The sequence below is a fragment of the Mus caroli genome, unplaced genomic scaffold (assembly GCF_978045245.1).
Source record: "Mus caroli unplaced genomic scaffold, Mus_caroli_1 scaffold_3, whole genome shotgun sequence".
In the NCBI taxonomy this organism is placed as follows: Eukaryota; Metazoa; Chordata; class Mammalia; order Rodentia; family Muridae; genus Mus; species Mus caroli.
The window spans coordinates 26312777-26331891 of record NW_028227258.1 but is presented as its reverse complement, the minus strand read 5'-3'; the positions used below and the strand labels follow the sequence as shown (position 1 = coordinate 26331891).

The 19115-nt window shown below is 39.9% G+C and overlaps 1 long non-coding RNA gene across 1 annotated transcript; it reads right to left on the bottom strand.

Moving 5' to 3' along the window:
- Nucleotides 1-205: 205 nt before the first annotated feature.
- LOC115030632 (uncharacterized) lies at nt 206-9662 on the bottom strand. Its single transcript, XR_003836237.2, has 3 exons — nt 9510-9662; nt 6785-6977; nt 206-3710 (listed from the first exon to the last, which is right to left on the bottom strand). It is a non-coding gene; the product is annotated as an uncharacterized LOC115030632 (long non-coding RNA).
- Between the last annotated feature and the right edge of the window lie 9453 nt (nt 9663-19115).

The following is a 19115-nucleotide window of genomic DNA, read 5'->3' as shown; positions in this document are numbered from 1 at the left end:
TTAAATACCTTCTTATATATGAGTTTCCTTGGTCATGGTGTCTTTTATACCAATAAAACAGTGACTAAGACAGCATGACACATGGAAAGACAAACACAGCATATCATAGACTCTAGTCCCCAAAGCAGGACTTGAGTGTATATATTGAACAGATACTAGAATAAAGATCTGTAGTCAGAGTGACATGCTTGAATTCTGGTTTTATTTTCCTATGCGACTTTTTTTTTAATGTCTTTTTTGTTTTTCCAAGACAGAGTTTCTGGGTAGCCTCGACTGTCCTAGAACTTGGTCCTTTGGACTCACAAAGATCTGCCTGCCTTTGCCTCCTGAGTGCTGGGATTTTCTATGTGATTTTGTTCAAACAATTTAAACCTGTTGAGTTCACCTTGTCTTATCTCTAAAGGTGATATGCACATCTGTTTTGCAAGATACCTGTGAGGATTAAATATGATAATAAATATCAAAGAATCAGTAGGAGGTAGATAGTGTGATGTCTTTTGTGATGGTAAATTAATTTTTGAAGGTCTCATTTCAGCATGATTAAAAGTCATTCTATTAATATAGTAGTAAGCTAAGGCACAGTTGTTGATGGTGGGCTGTTTTGTTTTGTTTTTTTTGTTTTGTTTTGTTTTTTGTTTTGTTTGAGTTTTAAAGGTTCTCCCTATTTCAAAGAAATTCCTTGAGATTTGAAAACCACCTTGTCCTGTGCCACCATCTTTCTCTAAGTATTGCACAATTGTTGGGTGGCTGTGCTGTATTTGGCTTTAAAAAGCACTAAAAATACATGTTCAAGCAAACATTCTTAGCAAACAAATTGGATTTATATTTCTCAGAAGCTCACATGGATTTATAGAATAAATATTTATCTCAATCTTCCTTTGTTCAGTGCAAGTTTACCCATATGTGGTCTTTAACTAGCTCTCCAGATTTAACCTAGGAAAGATAATTATCATAACTACCAGAAAACGAACTTCTCTGGGTTCATAGGACAGAGGTGGCCATTGACTTGACATCTATGAACAAATTCATAGTATGAAGAATATTTGATTTTTATGTAGAATTTTTGATTAGTTGAAAGGATAGTGTGCTTAGCCTTGAGATACTGAGTAGTATGTTTCCAATGAAGATTTATTACCTTATATTTCAGTACTTCAGTTAACATCTGTATTTAGATAAACAAAAGAACAATCCATCTTCTTGCTAGAAAATGTACAAAACTGTCATAAATAAAAAGAATTTTTAAAAGTTCCGCACAATCTTATCATCAGTGTGTATTCTGCCTTTTGGAAAATGCATTGATAGTCATACACATATGCAAAATTTCAAACATATATCAGTAATTTACAACTTCCAACTGGTTTGCCATGTTACACATTTTCCCTTATATTTAATGTCCATCCAGAAGCCCATAATATGAACCACAATTTTTCAAAGCCTGTATCTTTTATGACTGCCTACCTCACCAATCTTTGTTTCTGATCAAATTGTTGGTTGATTGTACTTTGCACAATGTTTGCAAGCTTACTGTAGACTGTTCTTTCAAGGTTATAAACTAGCATTCCTTTCTCAAGTCCTTTAGTGCATTTTTCTAATTCCTCAATATTTCTTATTAATCTAGACAATACTCACTTGTCCTTGGTTATAAGGTTTTTGTGAACTGAACACATCGCTTACTTTCACTTTTTAAAGCATGTGAAAGCTTTGCTCTTCCCAGGCCCTCTCTGTACCACACCTTTGCAGCTCTTTAAGTGATGTCTTTATATCTTAAATTACAAGGGCCTCAAAATTCATTTCCCTTGGAAGTTCAAATGGCAGATGAAATCTATGATTTATGCTGTTTAGGACAGGGCTTGCTGACATTTAAAATGCCATAAACATAGATCACCTTACACTATCCCTACCTTTCATCAACATATTATGTGGAACTAGAGTGAAAAAAATGTTGTTATTCATCATCTTTCAGAATCTCTGAATGGTTGCTGGAAAGGGCTTTTAAGTTCTAATTCGACATCCAATAGGTACACGGAGAAGAAAATTTGACTTCATGAGGCAGTAACTTCTTGGAATTCTGTTCCTTTTGTATTTCTCTAGGTCATTTGCCTTTTGAAATGAACAGGATACCTGCTGGGAAAGATACTACAAAGAATGACAGGCACCTAATGACTGCTGAGAGATTTAGCCTCTCCAAGGGATGAGCCCCTTATTGGTTGTCTAGAGCAGACTGGTCAGCTCTGAAACCATATATACACAACAAAAATGGACTCAGCAGCTTGTTCTTATATATGTCTGAAGGTATATGTATATATATATATATGTATATATGTGCATATATACATGTATGCACATCTATATATAACAATACTTTCAAGGAAAAGGAGGTAATCAGCTTAAGAGTAGGGAGGCATGGCAAGGGTTAGAGGGAGGGGACCTGGAGGGATTGACAGAAGGGAGCGGGGGAAGTGAAGCAATTCTATTTCAATTAAAATATGTTTAAAATGATCTACTTTATTTATTTTTTTTAGGCTTCTTGTACTTTATTTGAGTTATTTTCAAATGACAGTTACAAAAGCTTTTAATTTTTATAATACTCTTCATAAGAAAATAAAGTTTAAATAAAAATACATTCTCAGCAACATAGAGTCACTATATTATGGTCTGATAACTTGCATTTACAAACTAGACACTGTACAAACCAGTATTTACTAGCAACATATTAATTCCCAAGTTAAAAATGGAAGCAGGTAATATCAACCAAAATCAGTCATTTAACTCTAGAATGAGTTTTGCATTTGTCACATAGGTGGGGACACTAGAAAGAACTGCAAAGTCCATCTTTATAGGCTATTCAATAGTACTTAAAGCAATTTAGAAGGTGTGTTCACTTAAAAGGAATGCATTTTCTAAAACCTAGCTTGAATGAACTTTTCCAGTAAAAGAATGCAATTTGGCCTTGGAGAGATAGACAAACCCCAGCCATCAGTCACATGATGTTTCTTGTTGGTAAAATAAGAGCCCAGTTTTGATGCTTAGCTATTACCCGTGATATTAAAAACATAGTTCTTTGGTAAACAAAATAGTTTGATTTGATAAATTATATTCCTGGGAGTAAAAACAAAAAAAACAAAAGAACCCAAAACTTTTGCTGTTGCCCAGTGTCTTATCAGATGATGATTTAAAAGAAAGCTAAACAACAGTAAAATGATCTACTTTAAAAAATAAATAGTTCAGTAAATATCTGATACGAAGGAAGATAGTAGAACAGCTTTAACCCCCACAGCTACAAAGCAATTTCTTCAATTGCAAACTTCTTTCTATTCTTATTTTACATGTGATCTCTATTTTTATTTTCAATGTGGCCAAAGGGAATAAATAAACACTAAGTAGCTTCTAATGGGAGAATCTGAGGGTCTTCTGAAAGATCATTCCCAAAGGGAGATTTAAATTATAGCTAACCCACTCCTTAGTGTGTAGGATGTCATGAAGATTTCCACATTGTGGATTAGTGAACATTGTTGGAACCTTCTTCTTGTTCCTTTTCTTCCTCCTCTCCTTTTTCTTCTTCTTCCTCTTCTTGCTCCATCTCTTCTTTTCCTTCCTCTTCCTCTCCCTCCCTCTCCCTCTTCTTCTCCTCCTTTTCCACCTCCTTTTCTTGTTCTTGATCTTGTTCTTCCTTTTCTTCATCTTCTTCCTTCTTTCTTCCATATGCTTTTCTAAACAGAACAGAAGGTATTCCATAGAAATACCCATAAGGCTTTTAACTAAAGCTCTGGAACAAATAAAAAAAATAGGTACCGGATCATAAGACTGTGTTTGGCTGATGGTATGTGTCACCGGACGTACCAAGAAGGAGTCTGGGATATTATAGAGTTTTATCTTAGATTAATGTGGGGAAAAGGTTTGGATGGCAGAATAATGCAGTGAAGTTGACCATCAGGGCAGAGTAAGATGAAGCCTAGAAGCATGAGATAAAAATTTGGAAATGAGACAAAAATCAGCTACCAGTATTGATATAATGATTGAAGTCAATTGCAAGGAAGGAGAGTAGATTAAAAATTAACAAGATGGGCTGGAGAGATGACTCAGTGGTTAAGAGCACTGACTGCTCTTCTGAAGGTCCTGAATTCAAATCCCAGCAACCATATGGTGGCTCACAACCATCCATAATGAGATCTGAAGCCCTTTTCTGGTGTGTCCAAAGACAGCTACAGTGTACTTAGATTAATAATAAATAAATCTTTTTAAAAATTAACTAGACAATTTTGAGATTGAAGATCACATAATTCAACTAACTAACACCATGGTGAACTGGAGAATGGCTTAGTTGTAAAGAGCACTGACTGTTACTCCAGAGGGCATGGGTTTAGTTTCCAGTACTCACATGACAGCTCACACCTGTCTTTAAATGCAAGACCTAGGGATGTGTCACCCTCCCCTGGCTTTTGTGGCACTTGGCATGGATGTGCTAAATAGATATGCATATAGGTAAAACAGTTATACACATAAAAATAAAAAAGATAAGATAAAAACATCAGAGCGGGTAGAATCTATGAGAAAGTAATTGTAGTTAACAGCCAGAAAGAAGCGGATAGCAGAAAAAGGATGGAACATAAAACTAAATAAGCAAACAGTTGAAAGAGTTAGGAAACGGTGGAGACAATGCAAAGCAGTCAGATTAGAACTAAGTGTTACTAGACTTTAAAACTGAGTATTGGCTGTCATTTATGAAGACAATTTCAATGTAGGATTCATGTAACATTCAGAGCATTGTGTGAGACATCTTTTAATTTTATGGGTAGGAAAACAGCCCAAAGCATAAATCTTGACTAAGATCAGGAAAAAAATGTTGAAAGCTGACCTGAAACCCTTGCTTACCCAATGTCATGACTCAAACTCGTCCACTTCTTCAAACTGAATATGAAAATCTGGCTTAACTGAGATATAGTATTGACTACAGTTTTGATAAAAATATAAACCTTGGTGAGGGGGCGATAACTTAATGGGTAGAGTGCTTATTATGTAACTGTGAGGATCATAAGCCACCCGTAATTCTAGGAGACAGAGGGAGGTAGATTCTAGGGGCTTGTTGATCAGTTAGTCTGCTGGAAACAGAGTTCTAAGTTCAGTGAGAGACCTTGTTTCTGATAAGTAAACAAACAAACAAACAAACAAACAAAGGGTAGACAACCATGGGGGAAGGGAAAGACATCTTGGGGTCAACCTCTGGCCTCTACCACACACTAATGGGAGAAAGATATTTGCACACATACATATGTATGTGTGTGCTTACATATGGACACCTCTCCCCCCCCCCCCACACACAGACAGGCTTCTTAACATCAAACGATAAAATACTTACTATAAGGGACAAAATAGTAGAGATGTAACACAACATATGCTATAAATTTTCTTTCTTCAACTCCCTACCTACTTAAGTCTCCCTCTCTTCTTTCTCCCAAGTCAGCTAGCTTTCTATTACTGTAACAAATACTGGAGAGAACAGACTCATTTCAGTTAGCAATATTGATAGTTTCAATCAGTGGCTCACTGGCCACGTGGTCATCTCATGGTCAGAAAGCGAAAAGAACAGGGTCAAGGAAACCAGTCCCCTTCAAGCATGTGCCCCTAGTGCTTTGAAGACTTCCTCCTCACTTACTGTAGCGATGGGATTTCTAAGGATTCCCACCAACACTGCCATCTCTGGGCTAACCCTTAACAGATAAGCCCTCTGGGGACAGTTAAGGTCCAAGCTACAGCATCATCCTAATTCATTCTTTAGTTGACTGATAATATTACAACCATAAGTGAAGCTTTACAACATCAATGGGCATATCAGAGTTCCATTTTTCAAAAACAAGCTTTTTTTTAAAAAAAATTTTAGAACTACAGGCCGTATCAATCTTCTAAAATAGTGTCTCCATAAAACTATAATCTTTAAGTTGACTGATAGACCTTTTTTGTGTCTTATAAAACATAATTGGCAAGATCAAACGCAACAAGAGTTTAATAGTCACCTTTACATCTAACAGATGCCTTGTTAGCAATGCAAGATTCTAGTTCTAATGCCAAACAAGCCAGAGCAGAGCCAAACACTTTAAAGAGACTCATCCTGTGATTCTCTTCTAATAAACATAGAGGTTTGCATCCCCTAAATGCTGTCAGAGAGCAAGCAGTATTTCAGAATAAAGTCTTTGGCAAAGTAAAGGAAAGGCTTGTAGCAACCTGAGAAAGCACACTCTCTTGTAAGTCAAAGCATCTGTGAATCGCATGTAGAAAATTCAGCTGGCTTTTGTTGTATACAGTGGAAATTTGTATTAAACAAAGGAAAGTAATTGGCACCATTTGAACCCATTGTTATTCATGTTTACTGCTTTCATACAAAGCCATATTCGCAGCATCTACTGACTTTCTAACCTAGAAAGTTCTTGCTATAATATTTTGATTTACATATATTGCTTTTAGAGTTAAAGGACATCATTATTTGGAACCCCATTTTAGAGGACACACAGTAAAAAGAAATACATAGAGTCAGAATTATGAAATGAAGGCAGTAATACCGCCCTATTTCAGTTGTAAGTTTTGATGGCACAATTCAGTGTTTATCTCCTTTGCATTACTATAGCAACAATTCTGTTGAAGTTACATATTGGCAGACATTTCTTAGTAGAACAGAAAAGAATTTCTTTTGTCTATGCTGTAGTGGTGAGTTGAGAAATGACTTTTTTTTGCAAAATGATTTGATATTTTTGCTATTCGGAGACAGAGTTTTATGCAGCCTCTTACTTACTGTGTAGCCAAGGATGTCCTTGAACTCCTGGTTCTCGTGTTTCTGCCTCTTCAATGCTGAGATCACAGACATGTGCCACTAATTACAGCTTCTAAAGCAGCTTTTAAAAATCCTTCTGCTGGTCTGGAAACATGGTTCAGTGACTAAGAGCATTGGCTATTCTTCCAGAGAACCCAGGTTTAATTTCCAGCACCTACAAGGTGGTTCAAAACCATCTGTAACTTCAGTTATAGGGAACCTGACATTTTCTTCTGATCTCCATAGGCACCAGGTATGCACATGGTGTATAGACATACAGGTATGCAAGACACCCATACACATAAAATAATAATAATTAAGAATTCAAATCCTTTTATCTTGTATATATTCATATATGTATGTGTATTGTATACACACATTTGCATGTCCAATTTTGTAAACATTAAAAGCCATCTTTTTTCTTAAATTAGATTAAAATAGGACACTGATTCACAATCTTCTTTTCAAATTAAGAGGAAACAAATGGAGGTAGAATCATTTAATATCGACCTGAATCACTTGTGCTATTTTAAAGTTGTCTGTATGGAATTTCACATCAAATAAGCAGGAAAACTTAGCTGCTATTTACCACTTATACAGGAGAAGAGAGAGGATTACAGAAGATGCTTTGCAATTTAAAAGAGAAATTAGTTAGAGCTTGACATGAAGAGAGTGGAATGCTTATAATCCCAGCTCTCAGAAGTTAGAGTGGGCAAGATAAAATGGTTTAAGATCAGCCTTGGCTTCATAGTAAGTTCAAGGCCAACCTGGGTTATGTAAGACACTGACTGGGGGAAGAAAGACAAAAACAAAAACATCAGATACACACAATCTTAAAACTCAGATATTAGTCAGCAATGTACACTGATACCTCAGAAATCTAAGAAAAACAATAACAATAACAACAACAAAACAGAAAACCAGTTCATAACAGTCAAAGCTAGGCTGATTCTCATTTCTAAAGCAAGGGACTTCTTTATAGCATTTTTAGATATTTTAGATACTTTTGTTTCACTGTTTTCATGAACACTTTGATTAATCTTATTCCCATTTTATTCATTGTGGTCCTAGGGTTTTAACCCAGGGTGTCACATATGCTAGGTTAATGCTCTACCACTGAGCCATAACCATCCCTGGAAATTAGCCTATTCTAACTACTTATCCAGAAGTTTTCAATGCTTTCTCCTTACAACATTGAGTCTCTTCAGAGATACAGATTTTTGGTGAATACTTTCTCAGACTCATATGATAGAATGAGAGTGTTAAAATATCTGAATATCTTTAGGCTTGTGAAAAGAGTGTATTTATGGGGGGGGATGCCTCAGCAGTTAAGAGCACTTGCTATTCCTACAGAGGACCCCAGTTGGATTCCCAGCTCCCATACAAGGGCTCAAATCCATGTGTATCTCGTTGCAGGAAATCCAATGTCCTTTTCTGGGCCACTACATGCATGTGGTGTGGATAGGGTCATACACAGACATCTTAAAGTAAATATACAAATAAATCCAAAAACCTCATTTATTTACAGTGACAATGAAAATAGGAAACTTGTAAAAAAACAAACAAACAAATTTTAAGTTATTGTTTCAAAGTTTTAAAAGATATTTTTTAAAATTTTAAGAGATTTTATGAATGTGAATGTCTTGACTACACATGTATAATCATACCACATGCATACGTAGTTTCTTTAAAAAAAATAAACACGCTAGTTTTTGTATATGGGAGAAATGATACTAAAGTTTGGTTTTAAAGAATTGTCTTTGTCTTTGGTCAATACACTTAGTCATAGACATACACAGGTGTGCATACATGTCTGTATGTTCAGTTTGGGAAATGTTAAGCCCCATATTAATACTTAAACTATATTAACACAGGGTAGTAAATCTTTACCTGCCACATTAAACAAATGGTCTCTAATTTTATGATACTGAATATGTTTATCTGTTGAACAAGTATGAACTGTTGACTTACTCTGACAAAAGGCGTCATGCAGAACAAAAGTGCTCAGTGCACTTGAGACTTCAAGACTCATTCTTACTCTAGCTATCAAGACTATTTAGCTCTAAAAGAAAAATACACAAACAAATCAAAATCTGAATGCCAATGAATTACAAAACCCTCTGGTTAACTGGGTTAGGGGCAAAGGTTACTCCATTGGCCACAACTGTCTGAAAAGAACCCAATATGTCAGGTTAACCTCCTAATGGCCTCAGGGTGACTACCAAGGTTCAGTGGTTTGTTCTTGATGTGCAGCCAAACCATTGGGTTATAGTGTGCCATTTGCTATCTGTGAATCATTATGATGAATTCAGAAGTAGAAAGACAGAAAGTAAATACAAGCCTTGCCTGTGATGCATTCGTGGAAGAAAAGGGTGGGAAATGCGGTGGGTATCGGGGCTAGAACAGGGAGAGTACTGAAGTCAAGCAGCGTCTCTCTAAGGAAGTGAGAGCTGTGGAAGAAATAGCCAAAGAACCACCTGCGCCTCCACGTAAGGGGAACAGAAAGTGAGGAGGCGGGAGGTGAGGGGAACAGGGCCTTAGAAAGGGAGCCCGTTAGCTCTCTCGTGGGGAACTTTTTTTTTTCTTTCCTAAATTGGATCACCCAAGTCTACTAGTTCTTTGCTATTAAACAGGATGACCAAGGGTATTGTGAAGTAACAGACCCTCCCCAGCTCTGCCCCTTTGGTCACCGGGATTTGTCACTCACTGTGCATGCCTGTCTCCAGGCTGTTGCTGTATCTCCAGCCCTCCAGGACCCGTGCTGATGGCGCAGTTTCAGTGACAGAGAGAACCTAGAAAGCATGGTACACTGCGTGCAGGCTCTTAAAGCTTCCACACGAGTCACGTCACTTCCACCCACATTTCATTGGCCAAAGCGGTTACTTATCTCAAATCGTCAAGGAAGTATAATTCTTGAGTGTGGCTGGAAAGAGAAAGGGGTAGATTGGGACAACCTGACCAACATGGCAAACTGTTGAAGTAGGAGTGTGTGTGTGTGTGTGTGTGTGTAGTGCTTGTATCCAGAAAGAAAGTCCATTATTATTTTAATCCAATTCTCAAGGGATCCGTGATAACAATTAGCAACTCTTGGACCAGTTGAGAGCTGTCATGTGAATAGATACTTATTTTTACAAGGCAATTTGCACCCTGAGTAAGAAGCTAAAGTGATTCAAGAGTTGTGTTTTTCATTGCGTGACTGGTGATAAGTCAAAAAGTTGAGAAAATGGATAGATCAGAAGGTAGGGGCCAGAGTGCATAGCATAGCATAGAGTAGTGGCTTAAAGATACCCAAGTCTGAGGGGGAAGTGATTGTGTTAGGAGATCTTAGAAGAGACTGGGGGAAATGGTGGCTGATACTCTAGAGAAGTTGTAACGTTGGGCACTGGAAGAGGTAATGCTTCTCTGACTTAGAAGACAGGGATGGAGAACCAGGCACCCTCAGGCAGCAGCTCACCGATGAAGAGGAACTTCTTTGTCTGTGATGTCTGAGCAAGGTCATAGTTCAGATGAGATGATTGTACTGCATGTCAATATCATGAAGTGGCTACAGAGGGACAGTGAAATGGAGCTCACTGAGAGAAAAAACATAGGACTTCCCATAGGACAGGGGCTAAGCTGGTGTCAGGCATTCCAGTAATTGGCTGTAATATAGATGTGTCCGCGTGTCGGTAAACAGAATTCTGTGAGTTCTCTCTATCCAAGGAAGCAGGAGATGAGAAAGCATTCTGATCAATCTAGGCCAGAGAATTAGCAGGGCAGGAACATTAACATGCTTTATATATAACTGAAGTTGAAGACTCTAAATAAACAGTTTATTTCATTTTAATTAAAGAACCAAGTGGGGTATATGGGTATAGCTCAGTGGCATATACAACCTTTGTTTTACATGCGGAGCTCCTAAGTTTGGTCTCTAGCATTGTGAGAAATCCAAACAGATGAACTGAAAATTAGTCAATAATGGTACAAAGAGGCTGGCTTCATCCGCCTATGTTCTGGAGTTCTTGTTCATGGACTACAGGTTTTGCTCCTTGTACAACTTGCCTTGAGCCAATGATTTATGTAGACAGTATAACCATGGGCAAGCATGAGAGCCTTAACTTATTTATTACTGCTTAAGTAAAATTAATCATGTTTCATCCACATGAGATTTTATATGCTATGAATACTCCCCTTGTTCACTAGTAAAAACTCTGGCAGAAGAAAAGTAAAAGGAAAAAAAGAAAGAAAGAAAAAAAGAAAAAGAGAAAACTCTAAAAATATATTTACATAGCCAGACACAGAATTGCTTAGCTAGGCATCTTGCTATTAATTAGTATGTTGTAAATTTTGCTGCCTTGGCTGATACTAAGACATGGTATTTAGAGGAATCATTAATGAAGACAAAAGAAAAACATCTGGAGTAGCCTAGCTCCACTATAGACCCTAGGCTGAACTAACATTATATCACATTTCTCTTTCCCCAATTTGCCTGCCAAATTCCTGAATTAATGTACTACCCTCCATTTCGGCAGGATTCCATCACAAGCATTTGACACAAGTGGGATCACTCTTTGATTTTTTTTTTTGTTTTTTTTTTGTTTTTTTTTTAAATATTTTTATTACATATTTTCCTCAATTACATTTCCAATGCTATCCCAAAAGTCCCCCATAGCGCCCCCCACTTCCCTACCCACCCATTCCCATTCTTTTGGCCCTGGCATTCCCCTATATTGGGGCATATAAAGTTTGCAAGTCCAATGGGCCTCTCTTTCCATTGATGGCCGACTAGGCCATCTTTCGATACATGTGCAGCTAGAGACAAGAGCTCCAGGGTTCTGGTTAGTACATCATGTTGTTCCAACAATAGGGTTGCAGATCCCTTTAGCTCCTTGGGTACTTTCTCTAGCTTCTCCATTGGGAGCCCTGTGATACATCCAATAGCTGACTGTGAACATCCACTCCTGTGTTTGCTAGGCCCCGGCATCGTCTCACAAGAGACAGCTATATTTGGGTCCTTTCAGCAAAATCTTGCTAGTGTATGCAATGGTGTCAGCGTTTAGAAGCTGATTATGGGACGGATCCCTGGATACAGCAGTCTCTAAATGGCCCATCCTTTCATCACAGCTACGAACTTTGTCTCTGTAACTCCTTCCCTGGGTGTTTTGTTCCCAATTCTAAGAAGGTGCACAGTGTCCACACTTTGGTCTTCATTCTTCTTGAGTTTCATGCGTTTATCAAATTGTATCTTATATCTTGGGTATCCTAAGTTTTGGGCTAATATCCACTTATCAATGAATACATATTGTGTGAGTTCTTTTGTGATTGTGTTACTTCACTCAAGATGATGCCCTCCAGGTCCATCCATTTGGCTAGGAATTTCATAAATTCATTCTTTTTAATAGCTGAGTAGTACTCCATTGTGTAAATGTACCATAATTTCTGTATCCATTCCTCTGTTGAGGGACATCTGGGTTCTTTCCAGCTTCTGGCTATTATAAATAGGGCTGCTATGAACATAGTGGAGCATGTGTCCTTTTTACCGGTTGGGACATCTTCTGGATATATGCCCAGGAGAGGTATTGCTGGATCCTCCGGTAGTACTATGTCCAATTTTCTGAGGAACCGCCAGACTGATTTCCAGAGTGGTTGTACAAGCTTGCAATCCCATCAGCAATGGAGGAGTGTTCCTCTTTTTCCACATCCTCGCCAGCATCTGCTGTCACCTGAATTTTTGATCTTAGCCATTCTGACTGGTGTGAGGTGGAATCTCAGGGTTGTTTTGATTTGCATTTCCCTGATGATTAAGGATGTTGAACATTTTTTCAGGTGCTTCTCTGCCATTCGGTATTCCTCAGGTGAGAATTCTTTGTTCAGTTCTGAGCCCCATTTTTTAATGGGGTTATTTGACTTTCTGGAGTCCACCTTCTTGAGTTCTTTATATATATTGGATATTAGTCCCTTATCTGATTTAGGATAGGTGAAGATCCTTTCCCAATCTGTTGGTGGTTTTTTTGTCTTATTGATGGTGTCTTTAGCCTTGCAGAAGCTTTGTAGTTTCATGAGGTCCCACTTGTCAATTCTCGATCTTACAGCACAAGCCATTACTGTTCTATTCAGGAATTTTTCCCCTGTGCCCATATCTTCAAGGCTTTTCCCCACTTTCTCCTCTATAAGTTTCAGTGTCTCTGGTTTTATGTGAAGTTCCTTGATCCACTTAGACTTGACCTTAGTACAAGGAGATAGGAATGGATCGATTCGCATTCTTCTACATGTTAACAACCAGTTGTGCCAGCACCATTTGTTGAAAATGCTGTCTTTCTTCCACTGGATGTTTTTAGCTCCCTTGTCGAAGATCAAGTGACCATAGGTGTGCAGAAGATTCCATAGAGAACATCGGCACAACAATCAAGGAAAATGTAAAATGCAGAAATACGGGATCACTCTTTGAAATGGCTGTGGATGCATGCTGAGGTCAGCATGCCTCTGATGGCAACTCTGCCCTATCAAACAGGGTTTCTTGAAAGCTTTCATTTTATTCTCTGTTTCTTCCGAGTAGAGGTCTAACCTCTTCAGCATCTATAGCTGACAGATGGGTGGAGCTAGCAAGCCACACCTGATTATTTGGAATTCTATTTGAGGCTGAAGTTAGATGTAACTTTTTACATACTTCCTTAACAGGAAGAACTGAGCAGGAGGCAAAGTCGTTCAGGCTGTAAACCGAGACTGTTGTTGCGAATGGCTTTTCCCCAGAAGACCTTCTCTCTCAGAATCGCAGTTGTTGATAACTAGCAGGTTTTATCTCCAGGAACTAAGATAGTTTTTCTCCTCGCTTCTGGTCTGCCAACTTGTAGACTTGTCTTCAACTGAGGCAAGGCTGCCAGATTGAATACGTGGAGAATCCACTCAACTCTATTTATTTTAGAGTATGATAATTTGAGGGAAAATTTAAATTGTCAGTTTTCCATTACACCCTGCAGCTCCCAGGGCTGGCTATCTTCTCAGACCTAAAAACATACTTCTGTGGGAAATTGTGTAAACAGATGGAGAAGCCAAGAAGAGAGAGGGCTGCTGTCGTGCCAGGGGCCACACATTCTGCTCAGGGAAGAGCCAGGCACCTTGGCATGACTGATCTGTCTCCAGGTCTTCCTTCTTTAGTTACCTAGCGTGTGCGGATGGTAAGGTGCCATAGCAAGCACTGAGCAGAGGTTTGAGCACACAGGGGTCAACTATAATCTTGAGGTGGCCACGTATTGACCTGTGGTGAGTAAGTCCAGAGAGGCCCGGGGACTTTGAATATTCTAAGGGCAAGGAATCTGTCCCATTCATCTTTACAGATGTGGTGCCATGCCCAGTATCTGATATACATACACCCCATAACCCAGTCTATGATTAATAAACTCAGAAGATATCCAGCTCACTGTAAAACACTGCTAGGCAATATCACTTCTCTCCCCAAAATGCTCCAACAGCAAAGCCCTGACAGAATGGCTCTTTCTGCCTATGTGGTGGCATTCTCTCTGGTTCCTGCCAACCCCCACATACCTCCTCTGCCTCCTTTTGGGCACCCTAGTGGGTAGCTCCTTACCCTGGCTTTCTTTATATGTCTGGACTCACATTCGGCATTCCTAAGGGATCACCCCCTCCATTTCTTGTTACAAGACAATATTCAGCTGTCACTTTTCATGAGGCCATAGTCTCATTGACCCCTTTAAAATTGAGATCTGCTTTCTGTTCTCTGCCCACCCACACTCTGAACTCCCCTAGCCTGCACTATTTCCTCCACGACACTTATCCTCTTGCAACTGTAATCCGGTATTTAACTATTCACTACATTGATGGTTTGCTGTTGCCTTCCACCTTGCTAGCCTGTAAGCCTGTGAGGAGAAGGCTGCTCTTGGCTCTTCTTCACTGATACTTCTAGCATTTTCTCCAGTATCAGACACATCACAAATACTTCTTAAATAATTATTGAACGAGTAAATGAATTAAGTGCAACCGGTGAATCAAATAAGCAGATGCATCCAAGGGCAGAGGAGACGAGCCTTTAAAGGTAGGCATGAGGATGAAGGGACCACCAGGTGTGGTAAATTTATAGGCCAACTGTTGTTTACATAATAAGAAGCCCTTTCAGTTAATGATGAATTTGGCCAGTGTTCAGAGTCAAGCCTATAGCTGTAACTGTCAAGCTGACTTGTTAACTGTGTGCTTCAGCCTCTGGTGAATTCGGACAGAGATCTCAATGTGTGGGTTAGTATGTTTCCCTGTGTGACACATGAGCTTCTCCACTAGAAGTACTTATTAAGAAATCTGATGGCTAAGCTCTAGTTGGCTTCTAATGGTTGCTAAGGAGTAGATGCCCTGGTGGCTTGAATGCATGCCAAAGTTAAGGAGTGAGGAATATTGTGAAACCTTCTGAAGAGGTAGGGTGTAGTCAAACAGGACTTTCTTACGCTGGTGCCAAGGTTTCACAAGAAGTTCGCAAGAAAGTGCTCTGTTAATTAATTAAAGTAGCACTGAGTAAGATTGTTTTGGTGACAGTAATTAAAAGGCTGATGTCATCCGGAGTTTCCAGGAGTGGGGCGCGGTAGACATCATCTCAAACATTCTACCGTGGGCAGCTCTTCAGGTTCTTCTTTCTTTTGGCAAAGACGTTCTTTGCTTTATCTTTAAAGGAAAAGACTATAATAGCTAATTCTTACTTTAGCTCCCTACAATTCTGTTTTCTCCCTTATTAACTTCCCTTTAGCTAATAATGTAACTAGGCTTTCCACATCCCTGAGGAAGAAATAAGAAATAGTATTCCTGTGTGTCATAATTCCTGGTGTGCAAAACTGCAAAGAGAAAGGTTCCTTGGTGTGTGTGTGTGTGTGTGTGTGTGTGCGCGCGCGCGCGCGCCATCCAGAATATGATACAAAGAAGCCAATATATAGTGTACCTGAACAAAGCTACTTGCTAAAGCCAAATTGGGCAGGTTTGTGAGAATTCTGTCTTCTGTATGAAGCCTTATGAGTTAGTAGGATGCACACACATAAATATTTCACTGGTGCAAGCGCTCCTGCTCCCTGATTCTCCCATATTGATTACCACTAATCTATCCCTTATGTCGCTTTCCATTCCTGTGGAAATAAGATAGGTATGTGCCTGGAATAAATAGCCTTCTCCCCATTTGGAAACCGTGCAGGGTCTAGAGCACATTACAACCTTCCCTATAATGGAAGTACCCACACGCTGGCAATTGCTGTCTACAGACGTAATGAACCAAGTGGGAGGTAATGAGAAGTGACTGTCACGCCATCTCTGGGGCCCAGTTTCTCCTGCTGCACAATTACACTGTGACCCCAGAGAAACTGAGAAGAGTGCAACATTCTCTCCTTTCCTAATGATCTTAAAATCAGCCTTAGCTTATGGGATGCGTGCGGAGGGGCGAAAGCGGCAGTATCACCCATTTGGCAGTCCAGAGGCTGTGCGGGGGGTGGGGGGTGGGGTGGGGATGTATGCTTGCAGCAGAAAGGAAGCTGTCTGTCCCTATACTCCTGCTTTTCTCTCAGTGAAGACTTGGTCTCTGGCTGGAGTGATGCCAGCTAACAGGAGGCTCCTTTCCTATTTTCCCTGGTGCATCTTTGGAGCCGGTTACTGGTTACTTGTAGAAGTGGAGAATGTGCGAGTGAAAGTGTTACCCAGAGCCACATTTATGTTTCAGTGATGTGTGTTTCACCTTTAAGAGGCAGGAAAATCTTTTAAATAATGATAAGTGTAGTGAGAGCAGTTGCTGGACCCCACACAGCCCCAGTCTCATCTCTGTATTTCAGGGAGAACCTTGATTACCACACTGTGGACTGGTCCTTCAAGTGGGGAGTGGCAAGGCTGAGGAAAAAGGTAGAAAGGGGCACCTACTGAGTCAACTTCTCCTGAGAGAAACTGCGAAGAAGAAAGTGCAAAAAGGTGGAAGGCTTTTAAAATTCCTCTCATTGTCTTCCTTCTGCTTGGGCCTGCCCACGCTCTGGGGGAAGCCTGCCAACTGCTCACTGAACAGTGAATGGAGACAAGCAGGGCTGCTTGTATTGCTCAGCAAGGGAAGAATAGAGGCATGGCTGGCTGCTGGCTGGACCCGCACCACTCTCCTCTCTTCTGTGCTTCTGCCAGCAGAAAGCCCCCAGGTGGCACAAGGGAGAATTAGTGTGCAAATCTCAGGATCTGCTCATTTCTCACCACTTCCTCAGTTGACAGTTCCACAGAGCTCCTTCACCTTTCACCTCCCATTTGAGATAAGGGCCCCTCTCACCAGGGGAAGAGGGAGTTCAACAGGGTTGTGCTGACTGGCTTGTGACTTTCAGGTCTCTCTGACTCCAGTGTATTTTCAACCTCCCTGATAGCAGTTCCATCCTTGGATAGCCTTTGACACCTACCTCTAGTCATCTTTTATGGCAGGCTTGGTTTGGAGTTGGCAGAAGAAGGTAGAAACTGATCCCTTTTTATAGAATAGGTCCAAAGGTATGCCATTAAAAAAAAAAAAAGGAAGATGACAACAACATAGTTAAATGGAGTCTCTTTCTCTACTTTGCTAATAGATAGTACTTCTTGAGGAGTTACTATGGGCCAAATAATATTCTTGGCATGTTTCATTAAATCCTGTCATTTTTATTTTATAGAGAAAGGAACTGAGGCACAGGGTGTCCAGAAAGCAGGAAGTAGACCCTGAATCCGTACTTTATGTACTAGGGCAGTTTGCTTTACAAAGCTCCTTAGTTATTTTTGGATTCATTCAATAAATAGCACAGAAACACCACCACCTTAATGTCACTTTCTCTGCCAGAGTTCCTTACCCTTGTGTGTCCTGTGACTTCCCAACTGTCTTGTCCATGTGAAGCAAATGCAAGGGCATCGTCATCAGGAAATTGAAACACACATGGATCCAGAAGTGACAGTTTTCTCTGCAGAGGATCAGGTGGTAACATAGTTTAGGCTTTGCATGTCCCATGGTCTCTGCCTGAGCGAGGCAGAAAGTATCCAGAAACAGCACATAAACAAATCATCACGTCTATGTGTCAATGCAATCGCAATGATGGGCAGTGGATCTGGTGCATCTGGTCCATGGGCTGCCTGCTACAGAGCACGAGAAAAGCCAAAACTGTGACTGCACGTGGCCTGTGTAGTAGTTCTTGTTCATGTCTATGAGGCATCCCCCAAGGATACACATTCAGGCACAGAGACTTGTGAAGCACTTAGGGACTGAGGAAAAGGTTTGTGGAGAAAGTGAAGTGAGAGCGTCTCCTAAAGGATGGGGAACGCAGGTTCTCTTTAATCAGTGAAGAGTAGGGTACACCCACAGAGTGGAGTGGAGAGGGAGTCTCTGGAAACAGTTTATTTCTCTGGCCAAATGGAGAGTCACATAAGCGTCATGCTTTTGCGCACTATGAGCACGAAGAAGAGACAGCCATGGTGAAGAGTGAGTGGGGAGAATCATTACAGAAGACAGCCAGAGGGCCATGATGAAGCCCGCACGGACTTTCCTCAGTGTCAGGCTCTGATGTCTTCCACTGTTTCCACTCTGTCTGTTTTGATTTTGTAGGGTCACTCCCTGAGATTTTGCCTTCTAATGTCCCTGTTTCCATTTGATTACAAACCCTTACTGTGCTTTTTCCTCACAATATAATCTGGAGAATTGTGCTACAGGTGTAAGGCATACTCTAGACGCTTAAGTCTATGGTGCTAACCAAATGACCTCTTCATTCATTCATTCATTCATTCATTCATTCATTCATATCTATGTGGGCCAGTGGTTGTTCTGTATGTTATAAACTTAGAAGGAATGAAGATGGGGGATCTTTGGCTTATCTCTTTCGTTCCCATTTCCCCTAGGTTGCTACACTTTTAGGCATTCTGTAAAAACCCAATATAAATGCTGTTTTCTCCATAACACCTGCAGTTACATACTCATAAAACTGTTCCCACAGTCCTCTATATTCCCATGACAGTACTGCTTCAGTCTCTATTTGGTTATTTTCCTATGTGATGGTGCATTATACTGTGGGCTTATGCAGGAGTGTGATTTTAATCTCTCCTCGCTATCAAGCTCCATGTTGCTCTGTTCAACTGGCTCCTCTCTGGCCACATCTTTTCTGGGCTGTCCATCAGTTATTCCAGACACCTTGCCATGTCTTGTCTTTGTAATTGTCTCTTCTAGACATTTTTGGCCAGACCCCTTCCACACCTTTATTACTTAGCTTCTGCTAGGAGGCTTAAATTCTGCATAATGACGTAGAGAATGATTATATTTTATACTGAGCAATTCCTTAGTTAATCTATTTAACAAATAAGTGAAAATTTAGAAGAA